General features: G+C 39.1%; 1 long non-coding RNA gene across 1 annotated transcript; it reads right to left on the minus strand.

Moving 5' to 3' along the window:
- Positions 1-1,073: 1,073 nt before the first annotated feature.
- On the minus strand, positions 1,074-4,252 carry LOC128627194 (uncharacterized). Its single transcript, XR_008391354.1, has 3 exons — positions 4,192-4,252; positions 2,972-3,085; positions 1,074-1,175 (listed from the first exon to the last, which is right to left on the minus strand). It is a non-coding gene; the product is annotated as an uncharacterized LOC128627194 (long non-coding RNA).
- Between the last annotated feature and the right edge of the window lie 11,330 nt (positions 4,253-15,582).

Here is a 15,582-nt window from a genome sequence, read left to right on the forward strand (position 1 = left end):
GAACAAATAATAAAAGAGAACTTCCTCTTTCTGGCAAAGAAAAGAGAACTTCCCCATTCTGGCAAAGGAAACAGACTTCCAGGAAATCCAGGAAGCTCAGAGAGTCCCAAACAAGTTGGATCCAAGAAAGAACATACCAAGGCACATCATAATTACATTAGCCAAGATTAAAATGAAGGGGAGAATTCTAGAAGCAGCAAGAGATAAGGGGACAGTCACCTACAAAGGAGTTCCCATCAGACTGTCAGCAGATTTCTCAAAAGACACCTTACAAGCAAGAAGGAGCTGGAAAGAAGTATTCCAAGTCATGAAAACCAAAGACCTACAACCAAGATTGCTCTATCCAGCAAGCTTTCATTTAGAATGGAAGGACAGATAAAGTGCTTCTCAGATAAGATCAAATTCAAGGAGTTCATCATCACCAAGCCCTTATTATATGAAATGTTAAAGGGACTTACCTAAGAAAAAGAAGATAAAAAAGATGAACAGTGAAAGGACAGCAAACTCACAGTTATTAACAACCACACCTAAAACAAAAGCAAATTAAGAGGACAGCTAGATCAGGAGTGAACCATAGAAATGAAGATCACATGGAAGGTTAGCAACAGAGGAATGGGAGGAGGAGAAGCGGGGAGAAGGTACAGAAAATAAGTAGCATAGACAGTAGATAGAAAATAGATAGGGGGGAGAGTAAGAATAGTATGGGAAATACAGAATATAAAGAACTTGAGACACGTGTTCATGAACTAAAGGTGGGGGAATGGAGGGAGAGGAGTGTGCAGGGTGGAGGGGAATGCAGGGAGGAAAATAGAACAAATGTAATGGCATAATCAATAAAATAAAAAATATATTTAAAAAAAAGAAAATCCACTTGAAAAAATTATGAAAGAGAACTTCCCTAATTTGGTGAGGGAAATAGACATGAAAGTCCAGGAAGCACAGTCCCAAACAAGATGGATGCAAAGAGGCCCACTCTAAGACACATCATAATAAAATGCCAAAGGCTAAAGATGAAGAAAGAATCTTATAAGCATAAAGAGAAAAGCAGTTACTTACCTCAAAGGGGAGTTCCCATAAGACTGTCAACTGATTTCTCAAAAGAAGCTTTGCAGGCTAGAAGAGATTGGCAAGAAATATTCAAAATCCTGAACAGCAGGGACTTACAGCCAAGATAGCTATAAAATAAATAAAAAAATGAAATTACCACTAATACTGTATTTTGTTGAGTACTAATGTTAAAATTATTTATTACAATCGTTAAATTTAAAATTAGAATAGGCCACAAATATAGGTATAACCACCAGTCCATTTTCCAGAAATGCCACTTCTTCAAGCTGATGCCATGAAATTGTGAAGCTTCCAAGAGTTCACTGATTAATTATAGCACAGCCAAGACTAGAACTCAGCTCTCTTTTCTTCTGTTTCTGTTTTTAAGCCCGCTGTGATGCCCTTTTAGGCTTTGTGTGTGAGACTATCATTGTTTGATACACATGAGGCTATTAAAATGTCTAATTCTTCTTTTTTTATACAAACCTACCTCTATCTGTGTATATAACAATTAAAAAAATAATTCCTCAAATGATTAATTATGCAAAGATCTAGATTTTCTTTAAAAATATATACTTGCAATAAAGATACTGTCTAGTAGCACAAATGCCTCCCTGTTCTCAGGCACTGTGCTAAGGACTTTATATGAAATCCTCTTTTAATCCTAGAATGAACTCTGGGAGTGAGTATGATCCTTCATTTTCAAACATAAAAACTGACACACAAGGTTACTTGCCCATATCATTAGAATATCATTTCCTTTCTTGACTCCTCAACTAAATGGTGAGATTCATAAGGGCAAGCAATGTATGTATTTGATTACTATTTCCACCCTGACTGGTATGGTTCATTGGGTTGGGCATCTTCCCACAGACTGAAAGGTTGCAGGTTTGATTCTCAGTCAGGGCACATGCCTGGGTTGTAGCCCAGGACCCCAGTTGGGGGTGTGTGAGAGGAAACCAATTGATGTTTCTCTCCTTCCCTTTCTTCCTCCCTTCCCCTCCCTCTAAAAATAAATAAATAAAATCTATAATTACTATTTTCAATCCAGTACATAGATCATAGAAAGAACTCTCTTTCTCTCTCTATATGTATATATAGAGTGAGTAAATCAATAAATGAAAAGGTCTTATATTTTTTATCTTGCTCAGTGCTTCTGCACTCCTTATGCCTCCATGGAATGCCTTTAATAATAAAAGTTTGCAGTTATCCTGAAATTATGGAAGAACATGTTTCCCTTTGTAGCAAAATCTATAGTTTATTGCTGCTGCCTTGAAATGTGTACACTTCCAAAATTTTTCCAGCTTTTTTAGCGTAATAGGGTCCCTGTAGAAGCCTGTGCTTGCAAAGTGCTTTTCAGTTATTTACAATGAATTGTCCCAGTGGTAAATGTGACTCATCACCTCAACACTCCAATTCAGCAGCGGGGAAACACATAACCAAGTCACATCGAAGGTCAAAGTCAAATGAACAGGGGAGTCAGACATTAAACTAGTGACCCTGGCCCTGAATCTAGTTAGTTATGCCTCTGGCTCCTGGTCTCTTCCAAGATTTCTACATAGTTCCAAATCTTCCTCACTTTGCCAGATGTTTACCACATCTTTCGTGTGGAAGCAAGTCCTTTCAACTACTCTCACCAGGGGAAACCCACCCCACTTCTCTGAAGGAGAAATGGCTGAGCCAGTTCGTCTAAAATAAGAGCTGACGTGATTTTTTTGGTCTGAATTCTGAAGCTGTTCTGACAGCATTTTCTTGTTGGCTGAGGTCCTGCCAGTAATGAACTGGAACATGAAAACAAAGACGGTTCTCTTGTTGTTTCCTAACCAAAGAGGGCTAAGCACTGGCTGAGCACTGAAATGTCGGTATGCTTATCTGAGTCTTGAGCTTGACTTTTTCCTACCTAAATACTCCATCCAGCTCTTACCAGCATGCGAGCACACAAAAACCGTTTCCATGTAAGCCACTTTCTACAGTCACTTAACAGTTTCACCCCTGATATCTCCAGATTTTGTTTTCTCTTGAGAAAATAAATGAGCAGCTGAAAATAAAATAGATAAAAATTGCACTTAGAATGTAAGTACTATGACTTGTCTCTATTCCCAACTTCATCATCCAGTTTCATGTCCATACTAGCATTTTAATGGTGCCACATTTGTGTAGCTCCTTTGAAATTTGCATAATCTCATTAATTAAAGAATTGAGGAACATAAAAGGTAAGAGTAAAGAGATCATGCAAGAACAAAAACATAGCTCAAGACTTGGATATATAATTAGGTTTACCATTAAGGTATTCCTTCCTGCAGTGAAAAACCACTCCAGACCAGCCACTGTGGATCTAATCCAACAAATAAAGCAGCAGCAAATAAAGGGCACTGCATAATCCTTCCAGGTTTTCCCAATACCCTCAGAATTTGACACAGCAAACCTCAAACCCCAAAGTATTTCTCTGGAGAGATTTCCAGGTTAAACTGGGAACCACAAATAATTAGAGCAAGCTAACTCGTAGACAGTAGCCGCTCTGGCAAATTCACCACAAGGGCATTCCTTGGCATACTCGGTGAGTTAGCTTCCAGGCAAAAGAGGCCCGGGGAAGAATCTCCACTCCCACATCAGTGTCTTTCCTCTCTCTTCTCTGCACTTTCTTCCCCAGCGCCCACCCACAAAATAGAGAAGAACCACAGAATTCCAGCCCTGATTGTTTCAAACTGGTTAGGGCATCATGGTCAACTGGAACATGTAATGAGGCGGGAATACTATTTAGGCTAATATTTTACACTTTGTGCTTCTCTAGTTTAGCTGGGGTTTTTTTTTTTCTTTACCCATTAAATCAAGGACAAAGCTGGAGTTAGGACAGGGCTCCAAAACTGTTATTTGTAGGAGAAAGGCACATAACATTGACGTGTAAGAAGACCGGGTGTAAGAAACACACTTCCTACTCAATCTGGCTTTATTTTCTCACTTTTAGTGGTGACATGGATATAAGAAATAGATTTCCTTTTTTTTTCCACCTTAACACTACTACATGAAAATAATAACCTATTCCAAGGCAATGGTGAATGGCAGCTGACGCTAGACCTCAGTGTTGGCAGCAAGACAGTGGAAACCAGGAGCATGATATACCCTCTAAAAGTGGTAGACGCTTACCTCCAGCCCACTGCTGACACGCTGGAATTCAGGGCCCAGGCTTTTGCCAAACTGTCTGATGTTTCAAAAGAAGCCAGGAATCTGTACTTTTCCGTGTTGGCAACTTACTCTGGTTTTGTTGTTATTGTTGTTTTTGTTTTTTTAAGAAATGCTGTTCCAAGTTACATTGTGTGGGCTAAAAAACAAATTAATAAAACAGAAAACTTGTGTGCAACTTCTGCCTTCGGGTCTTGAGATCATAGTCAGATTGGCTCCTTAGCTTTTATTTCCTGTGCATCTCCACCTCACCCACTCAGCCTTCAAATTTCTTGCACAGCCCTCCACTTCAAACCTAGGTTTTTGGCAAAATCTAATCTCAGCACAAAACTCTGGAATCAGCAAAGATAGTACTCGTTTACCTCCACACTTCCTGAATGAGATTAACACTTAATAGGATATGTATTTTGAGAGCCTTTTCTCAATTGTGACAAGTGGCGTGCCCTCACCTGTACACAATCTCCTGCCATGAACAACACTTTTCAGTTAAAAAAAAACTCTGTCCCTGTGAGGACTCACATCTGTGGACAGGAGACCAAGTAGCGCCAACTGGTCCACACTGAGCTGAGCCCCAAACACATGGAACACACCAGTTAAACAGGAAGAGCAAAAACTATTTCAGAGCCATAATACTGAACCTGTTAAAATCAGAGTATCATTCGGCATTACACATGGAAATACACTTGGACACAGTTTACTTTAATTCACTCAGCTTACATTTAAAGAAACGGGGGCCCGAAGAAATCAGACGTTTGAGAAAGGTCAGACGCCAAAAATCAGGAAACCAGAACTAGGACTCACGTCTCCAGTTGCCACCTTCCATGTGTTTTCTGTTGTTAGCTGTTCGCTATTCTAACAATACTGTCAGGTGACTGCAGAATTTATTCACCAAGTTAAAAATGAGCAAAAGGAAACCAACCCTTTGATGATCCTACTCATCAATTTTGGTCTCTATTCTCCGATGATACAATGGCATATTGCATAGCTCCAGATGAAGCAACTACTGTGCTATTATTTTTTAATTTGTGTTCACTTAGCAGAGAATCAGGGCTTCCTATTAATCACGTTGCTTCTTAGTCTGTGATGACCAGGGTCCACAGTGCAAAAGAGAAGTGTACAAATGAACACAACACCTCATGACGCTTCTATATACCTTTTTTTTTCCCAGAAATTACTCACAGTCGGGAAATGATAGTACACAATTCGCTATTTCCTATAGGCAGACTCTAATCGGAAGGCAGGAGCGGTTTTTTTGTAGTCATTGTTTCCAGTCCTTAAGATTCTGGAGTGGATTTGGCCCCCAAAGTATCTCAATTTATGAAAAGAGGTTCTATCTCAGAATCTCAGACAGCAGGGTGTTGTAGAAAAAGCAGTGGGACCCCACCCAGCAGGAAAGAGTGGTAATGAGCACGTCCACTCTGGGATTCCATTTTCTCCTCTGTAAAGTGATAGGATTAAACGAGATTACTCTTGAGTCGCCTTCTAGTTTCAATATCTGCTGCTTCTTGTACCACGGCCAGGGCCCAACAACTTGAGATTTTCTGATGAAAACACACACACATAATTGACATCGTTAAGACTGGCATATTGTAGAGGGTTAATTGTTTAAGTGGGCAAGAGCGCATCTCAACCTGATATAAAATATTTGGCTTTGTTGTTTTTGCTGTTGCTGTGGCTGCTGCATGTTGAACTATTTTTTGATCTTGTCTTTAAATTCCAGATACTTGTTTACAAACTTTTGGGGGTGTCTGCCTTTATAGTTTGATGATTTCTTAAAAACACACACACATCTAAGACTTTCTTTAAACTTTAATCTTTTAGGAGACATGGAAGCAAGAGGGAGGGAAACACTTGTGATTTTTTGGCTTTTGTCTTAACAGAGAGACATTTTTCATTTTTTTAAGTCTCTGACTTTTTCAAAACAAACATCACAGGCAAGGAAGGAAATTGTGGCAGAGACACTAAAAAGTCCATACACTGCATTTCCACCCGTCCTCTCAACATTTCCACATCTTGAGATGCTTCTTTAACAATGAGGTGAAGATTGATGCTTTTCAGGATAATGAAGCATGGAACAGCCTTAAAGACATACAGTTGTTTTTCAGCTTCCTCTCTGCATGGGCCAGGATATTGGAGAAAATCAGCAGATTTCCAAGTGTTAATGTTCAACCAGGTACAGTAATGGGTATAAAGCCCAGACGACAAGGCAGATTCGTTTGACAGATCCACCGCTGCAGCCTATTGAAGTTGGCATGTACTAGCCTTGTACGTTGCCTTGTCTAATTAGCTGCTGAGCTGTCCCCTGGCTCCATGCTCCTGATGGAAACGTAGCGGGAAAACTCCTGTCACCAGGCATGATGAAGTAGTGCTTGATTGTGCTACACGATGTCCTGTGGCTGCAGTCCAGACTGCTTCAACTAATCATCAACCTTGCAGATTCCAGGGCTTGTCTACAAGGGCAGGAGCTTTGCAAAAGTCAGCATGAATGATCTGTAGCTGCAAAAAGGATATAAGGAATTGCTTTGTTTGTATATATTTTTAAAGGACTACAATAGACAGCCCCATGAGTGAGCCTGAGAAACAGGGGACCAGTTTTAAGTCAAGGCACCTCATAGCATCATCATAAGAAGAGAGAAGCACAAACATTTACTGTCTGCATATGGCCAGGTCTGTCACCAACTTCAGTCTAAAATTTTGGTTATTTTATGACTATGGAACTATTCAGTTAGCTCCTTGCTTTCTTCCCTTGGGTAGGAATCTGCCTGCCAGCTGCACCAAAAAGTTGCAGCTCTGTGCTTTTGGACAAACTACTTATCCTAAGTCACAGCTTCCCATCTGTAAGCTGTTTTATAGGGTTGCTGTGAGTAACTTTTATTCAAGTGCTTAGAACAATACCTGACACATAGTAAGTGCTCATTAATGTTAGCTGCTAGAATTATTATTAATTTTTAATCTATTGTTCTAAAAGTAAATGTAGTACAAGAACATCTCTTAATAAGCATTGTCTATATAGTGTACATTCTAAAGTTAACTACAGGTCTCAAATGACAGTTGAATCTAACTGGAATCTTATTTAGAGGGTTGTGGTAACAAGTTGTTAGGCCCTTGTCAGTAGCTCAGTTGGTCAGAGTGTCAACCCAATGTGTCAAGTTCTCAGGTTCAATCCCCGGTCGAGGCACATACAAGAAGCAACCAAATGAATCATGGATGGGTGGAACCAGATCTCAATCTCTCTCTCTCTCTCAAATAAGTAAATTAAAAAAAATGTTTTTAAGCTGTGAAGTCTTCCCATGCAGCTTTTGTAGGTGGCTATAAGAGGAGCAGGCTGTCCCTTTCTCTTTCGGGTGGTTAGCATTATCATACCTTGGTGATGAAAAGGGCCATTCCAAGCCATGTTTTCAAGGGCTAAAGCATATGCTCACTCTGGGTAAAAATAGATGTGAGTGTTCACACTTAAAATGTTGAGTGTCTGTCACTAAGACACAATTATAACTAATCTCAGAAGAATTACACTCTGTTACGATGTAACTGTTAACTCAGAAAACAGAAAGAAAGCATGTAAGATCTGGACTGAGACAGGACCAATCAGGCCTAACTCGCCCCAGCTCCTGTCTTCCGAATGAGAAACCTGGAGTGCAGAGCTCTGACTTGCTCATCTGTGTCAGAACCAGATTTCACACACACACACACACACACACACACACACACACACACTGAATCAGGGGCTCACATCCTCTGTAACCATAGGTGAGTTTCCCCTTTGAATATGCTCAGAAGGGGTCAGCCCTAGTCAGCCATTTTCCTAGCTGAGGCTCAGATTGAGGTTTTCCTCCAGTTCTTCTGCATCTGAAGGAGACTTCCTGAAATGGAGGGTAATAGGAAAGCACAGACATTATTTTATAGAACAAAATAATAGGTAAAACAAGGCATGTCCAGTTTTTAATAAAAAGAGTCACATATATGTATACATATACATATATATATATACATATGTGTATATATGTGAAAAGATACTCAAGACATACTTTAAGTGATAAAATAAGGTGCAAAACAGTCTATAGAATATCCAGTACACAATTCATAGAAGTGTGTGTTTGTACTTGCACGTGGTATGTGGGAAAAAACCTGGAACGGTGCACCAAATTGTTAGCAACCCCCTGGGGAAGGGAATGAGACTGAGGAAACCATAACATGTAGAAGGTACAAGGACACTCTTATCCTTTAGTCTACCTACTGCAGCATTATTCATACGTTTTACAGCATCAATTTTTACAAGTGTTACTTGTGTAATTATAACCTTGTTTAATAAATGCATTTCAATATCTTGGCTATGTCTATTATCATCTAAAACATCCCCAAAGCTTAAAGCTTTTGCCAAATCTGTTATAACAAAAGGAAACATTTGGCATGTGAAGTTAACCAGGGCCCCTCTGTTCTCAAACCAAGACACAATGTGATAAAAGTGCATCTCTGCTATGGGCCAGTAATAATATATAAATCCTGATTTGATCATTAGTTGTGTCAGTAAACACAAATACTCTCTTGCAATTTTGATTAAGCTTCTAAAGCATTTTAGGATCAGTATATTAAAAATAGAAATACATCAGTATACTGTGGTTTTTATGAATGCACATAAAATGAAACATCCTCTTTGATTTGTGCAGACAAATTGCATTATTTTAAGAATTAATCATAGAGTCATGCTTTTCACTCAGGAAATTCAGGACAACTTTATTCTTCATACTCCAAGGTCAGTATGATAACCAGCAGCAAAATAAAAATCAAGCTATATTAACCCTTCTTAGCAAAAATTATCTACTAATTTTCCCATTTTCTCTAGGAAATGGGAAATTATGTCTCATTAAGAAATGCATATTGGATAGCCCTTATATTTGAATGTTAGTTTTAAAATTCTTAAATTTTAGTTTAGTATTTTCTGTAAAGCAGTAATAAAAGACCCAAACTATTGTGTTGCTTATGTAGGAAAATCATCAGAGAACAGGACTGAACCTCTGCATGCCCTAATAATGACTAGGTAGCCGTCATTTTTAAAAACAATGTCACAAAAGCTATTTCGATGCTGTCATGCTTAAGAATAATTAGTTTCCATCAAAGCAACAGATTATCTGTTCATGTTGTCCACTGGGTCATTACAATGAACAACCAATACAGATAAATGATATCTAATCTTTTCTGCTCTTCTATTGGGCTGATGGATGGTTATAACATCTCCAATATTATAAGGCAGAAAAATTATGCTGACATTTAGAAGCAAAAGCACAGAAAGATAGAACTAAGTACAAAGCATGCCCAACACTATTGGGGGAGAAAGAAATATCTAAAGACAAATAGAACTGAGAACAGAATGGCAATTAGGCCAAAGGAGAATTATGGGAGAGAGTGACTATACCTTGTGGGTGGCAGGCAGCTCAATTAATTATATAACAAGAAGGGGGAACCCGAGCATTTCTGTAAGACACATTATTAAAAGGAATATTGACTTAAGCATCTTTTAAATTTTATGCCCTAAAAGAAGACAAAAGGGTTTCCCTAGTATTGATCGGCTCCTGAATTCGGTTGACTTTAAGGAATCATATCATGAGAAATGGTTGAGCAGCAAATGAGACTAAGAAGGAAGTGCAATTACTTACAACTCACATTTACCAGGTTCGATAGATCGCAGCTTTTCCATGTCACTCTGGGTCCATGTTATATTCATCAGGTAGAGTTGGCACAGAACTCTTTAGCTTGCCCTAACTATGAAACAGCAGTTGGAGACTGTACCTTTGGTTCTCTTCATTAACTTGTATCATTTATTAAAAAACTATAAAATGAGGATGGCTTCCACTGAGAATCAAGACAAAAGCCATCTTTAGGCAATTCTTCAGAGATTTAGACAATATGTAGTGTTACAGCTGTTTTTGCCTTAAAGAGTGTCGATTCCAATCTCTACTTTAGGCTGAAATGAGGAAACTTTTTAGCTCAGTGAGTGTTAATATAAATAAGCCTCTACTTAGCCCTGGCTGGTGTGGCTCAGTGGATTGAGTGCAGACCTGCGAACCAAAGGGTTGCCGGTTGATTCCCAGTCAGGCACATGCCTGGGTTGCTGGCCAGATCTCTAGTAGGGAGTGCACAAGAGGCAACCACACATTGATGTTCCCCCTCTTTCTCCCTCCCTTCCCCTCTCTCTAAAATCTTTCAGAAAGAAAGATTTTCTTTCGTTTTCTACGATATAAAATCTTTCAGAAAAAGCTTCTACTTGGAAAATTCCGTTCAGTGTCATCATCTGGAAATCAGCACTTTTCCAAGAATGCATTATATTCTTTCTATAAAAAAACAAAAACAAACAAACAACAAAAACAAACCCAATGTAACAAAACTATGCTCTCTCTAGCCCTGGCCAGTGTGACTCAGTTGGTTGGAGTGTTGTCCCATAACTGAAAGGTTTCAGGTGCGGTTCCAGGTCAAGGCACATACCTGTGGGTTCGATCTGCATGTTGGGCGTGCGGGATCCCCAGTCCGGATGCGTGCAGAAAGCAACCAATCGATGCTTCTCTCTCCCATGGATGTTTCTCTCTCTCCCTTCCGTTCTCTCTCAAAAGCAAAAAAAGGCCATAAAAAAAAAACGTCTTTGGGTGAAGGAAAAAAAAGCACTTATGCTCTAAGCAATCCTGGATTGGGCCCTGGGACAGAAAGAGGGAGGTTTGTGGAAAAGCTGAGAGAATACACATAGAGTTTGCAGTTTAGTTAGTGGTGTTGTATTCATTAATGCTAGGATCTTAGTTTTGGTAAATTTGCCATGGTTATGGAAGATGTCAACATTAGAGGACATTGAGAGAAGAAGATACAGGAACATTCTTTACCATCTTTACAACCCTTCTCTAAATCTAAAAATATTTCAAAATACAAGGCAAAAAATACATAGGCTCCAAGGCACCAATCCCCCTGCCCCCACCACAGCTGAGTACTAATAGTAAATGGGCAACACTTGTCAGGCTTGCACACAATGGAGTCACTGTGGTCCACTGGTCCACCGGCAAGATTTCATAGCAAGATACCGGAGTTGTTTTTTAAAAAATCCTATGGTTTGTGAATGTTCTTTCTTAACACATACACATACATCATAAAAACTGAAATGGCATGGATGCTCTTTTCATTAAGTCAATGGTTCTGAACTGGGAACCACTGTGCCCCCTCCCACCTTGGGACATTTGGCAATGTCTCCAGATACTTTTGGTTATCACAGCTGAGAGGTACCACTAGCATGTGCTGCCTAGAGTCCATGGATGATGCTGACTAAATATCCCACAGTGCACAGCAAAGCACAAAGAATGTAAATAGTGCAGAGGTAGAGAAACTTTGCTTTAAGAGATTAAAATGCAAAAGTTAAATGGATGAGAAGTCAGACTGAAGATAAACTGTGCCAGGCCCTCCCTTTAAAGGGATCAGTAAAGAAGGGAGAGGTTCTACCAGGGAATGAGTGGCCAGAGCGGCCACACAGGTATAACTATATCACAGCACAACTTTTCTAAGCAGAATATCCCACTAACAGCATCTCTCTTCCTGGAGTCCCTACCCCTCTTCTTGGGGCTTATCCAAATGGACTCTCCTTAGTTAGCAACTTAGCTCAAGTCTGACCTTGGGAGTACTTTATAACCTCACTGCCTTAAGATTCATTGATTTCTCCAGTGGTGTTCCATTTTCTAAGGATTATGTTTGATAATGTGTATAACCCATTCCACCCTTTACCTGGTCCACTGCAAATGTTGTTTTAAAATGTTATATATTACTGTACTGCTGACTACCGTATTTCACTGATTATGAGATGTCATCAGTAGTAAGATGCACCATTATTTTACATACCATTAAAAATAAAGAAGATGCTGCCAATTAATTATCCATTATTAGATGCATCCTAATGATGCAGACACAAAACACAAAAACATTCTGTCTTCAGAGGAATGATACAGTTTTATCTCCCCTTAAGTATTTACTTACATATATTCTTACTATTATTGCACGGAAACACATCTGTCAGCAGTTGAAAATCCCTTTAAAGACTCATTTTTCTGCATGTCCTTCTTCATCCTCAGCACCAAAATCAACATCCAGAGCACCAGAATTAGTACTGAAAAAACAGAAAAGATAGCAGCACTTTACATGCCACACACCCAAGCTACATTACACATTCCTTTAAGCATTTTATAATAAAGTAGCACTCTTATTATCTCCATTTCATAGATGAGGCAAGCAAAGTGCTGGATGTACCCAAGATCACCCTGCTGGTGAGTGGCAGAACCTCAGACTGCCCAGCTCTTTCCATTGCAAATGCAGTTTTGCTCTGCCCCCCATGAACCTCACAAACAGCTGAGAGCTATAAAAAAGGCAGGTTTAGGATGGGAGAAGATGACAGTATTATGCTTTCTGGCCACACTCTCCATAAACTGTAATTTCACAATAAGTATTATCATCTTCAAAAACAGTGACATTACCAATAGCAACCAAAAATTAAACCAAAATAGTCTATTTCCAACTTTAAGCCACTAGGGGGCAAGTATTAATAACCCTCAGCCACAAACCAAGAACATCTAACAAAGGTGCTTTGAATTTGATGTTGCCCTTGGTGGCCCTAAGAGAAATAGTTTCTTTTCACATTCACCCTAGTATGAAGTTTTTGATACTCTCTGGATTAAAAACCTACAAAACTTTAATTTTAAAATCATCAACAAGTTATTACATGCGTGTTAAGAAATATTTCCATTAAAGAACTAAATATTCCATCTCTCTAACCCCCTCCAAATTCTAACACCACGGGTTTACTTCCACAGGCTTCTTCATTTTATATGTTTGTGTGCACGGGTCAATTCATTTCTGATTTTTACAGGATCGATTTTCTATGTCAGCCATCCCATCTATTACATTAATATTTCCTCATACATTTGGTTATTATGTTAACATTTCCGTGATATCCAATGCTTAGATAGTTTACACTTTACTTCTTTGGGTCGAGTCTCCTCCCCTATTGAAAATGACACCATAACGACTGAGCAACGGGGACAGGGAAACTTTTTATCTCTGCAAAATTACTTATTTAGGATTCGTCCCTGAGCTTGGGGTAATTGAGTCAAAGATTGAAATTCTTTATGAAATGATTTAGTTCCCCCCTTTTTGTCTTCTCCCTGAAACTTTTATTTTATTTTTATTGTATTTTTCCATTACCATTTATCTTCCCTGAAATGATTTCTCTATAGTTCAATAGTATAAAACAGAGACACACTGAGCTGTTTCACTGTCCTGAAGATGGGGGAGGGGCTTTAAAAAATAGAGTAATAATACCTAGCATTAACATAACACCTTCTACTTCTCAAAGCACTTTCGTGTGAAATAAAATGTTACATCTTCTCCAAGCTGTGAGGACCTAACTTTCTCGGGGACGCGGCAGTAACTATGGAGCTCAGCAGTAACTGAAGTGTGTTCAGGAAAGAACATTGTAAGATCAACCACTGTTTGTCACATTAGGAGATGAAATAATGTCTGTCAGGGGGAAAAGAGGTGGCTGTAGATTCTTCAAGGGAAATATTGATCTGATTGATCACAGATGTGCTAAAAACATAATTACCTCTGTCATACAAACGCCACTTAGTTCCCAAAGTATTGAACAGAAACAGTAATTGTTTTCCTGTTAATTAGGCTGTACACTGTGCTTTCAGAATGACTCGTTTATTATTTCGTTTATTTTTGAATGCTGGCTCATCAGCATCCAGCTAAATTGGATGGATTGCTACCACCAACCTCCAAAGTCGGGCTCCAGTCCAAAACATGCAATGAACTTCTCACCAAAAACCAAAACCACACAATTCTTTGAGTCATAAGAAAGCCAAACCTTACTGAAACCCACAAGTTACTATTTCTCTTGACTTGATTTCCATAATATAACCCAGAACTTAAAATTATCACAATGGGAGTTTTTTTTGTATTTAACTAAGATTATGAAATTAGCCAGATAAACCTGTGAATCATATGTAAGTAGGATATTTCTATATTTGCTTCCAGGCAAGATCTAGAAGGTGACACATTATGGTGGAAGTGCCCCCAGAATAATATGATCCACATTGTGATTTTGCAATGATCCTACAAATAAAATGAAGAATGAGCCTTCCCTGTTACTGTCCGTGCCACAACCCCCCACACCTAGAGGACCTGCCACTTACAGGTTTACCAAAGCACCTTGCTCTTACCCATTAGAGCCTTTACAAGCTCTACTCTATCTACTTAAAATACCTATTTCCATCAGAACTTGGCAGCAATCCAGATGTCCTGCAGTAAGTCAGTGAGTAAACTGCGCTTCATCCAGGCAATACAATATTATTCTGTGCTACAAAGAAATGAGTTATCAATCCATGAATAGAAATGGAGGAACTTTAAGTGCATATTACTAGGAAACCAATCTGAAAAGGCCACATACTGTGTGATTCTAGCTATATATGACATTCTGGAAAAGGTAACACTATGGAGACAGTAAAAGGATTGGTGTTGCCAAGGGCTGGGTGGTGGGAATAGGCAGAAGGGGTGAATAGGCAGAACCCAGAGGTATTTTAGGGCAGTGACAATACTCTGTATGATACTGTCATGATGGATACATGTTATTTTACATTTGTCCAAACCCATAGAATGTGCATGTAGTTTCACTGATTGTAACAAATGCATCACTCTGGTGAGGGATGTTGATAGTGGTAGAGGTTAATATATGTGGGGTCAGGGCTATATGGGAAATCTCTGTACCTTATATTCAAATTTATTGTAAACCAAAAACTGCTCTAAAAAATAAAATCTATATTAAAACAACAACAACAGCAAACCCTTACATCCCTGCCCCACTTCACCTGGCTAATCACTACCTGCCCTTAAAGATGCAGCTCAGGGCCAGCTCCAAGCCCTGTTGCATTTGTCCACTTTCTCACACCCTGCCCCCTGCCTCCCAGTGCTGGAGGGCTAAGACTGTTTTAGTTGTCTTTGCACAAGCATACAGTAGAAACTCAGTAAATGTTGGCTGAATAATGGTGGAAGGGAAGCTTTTTTCAACAAGCTAAGGTTTTGTGAAGGACATACCTTTTTGGGTTTTGTGATGGCCAACATATAGAGTGCGCTTGAAACAAACAAATAAATGAAACAGGAAACATGCCAAAAAGACCACCCAAAATTCTACCATATTCCACATGTCCTGCAGGATAGTTTCAGCCATAATCTAAAGTGTTAAAATTCAAGCATGCTATTACAGTTAAAATTCTTTTAAAAAACCCTCTATGAAGCCTGCTTTCACATCAAGCCCTGTAACGATAAAGAGAAGGGGAAATC

The sequence above is a fragment of the Artibeus jamaicensis genome, unplaced genomic scaffold (genome assembly GCF_021234435.1).
Source record: "Artibeus jamaicensis isolate MK-2021 breed Jamaican fruit bat unplaced genomic scaffold, CSHL_Jam_final contig_332, whole genome shotgun sequence".
In the NCBI taxonomy this organism is placed as follows: Eukaryota; Metazoa; Chordata; class Mammalia; order Chiroptera; family Phyllostomidae; genus Artibeus; species Artibeus jamaicensis.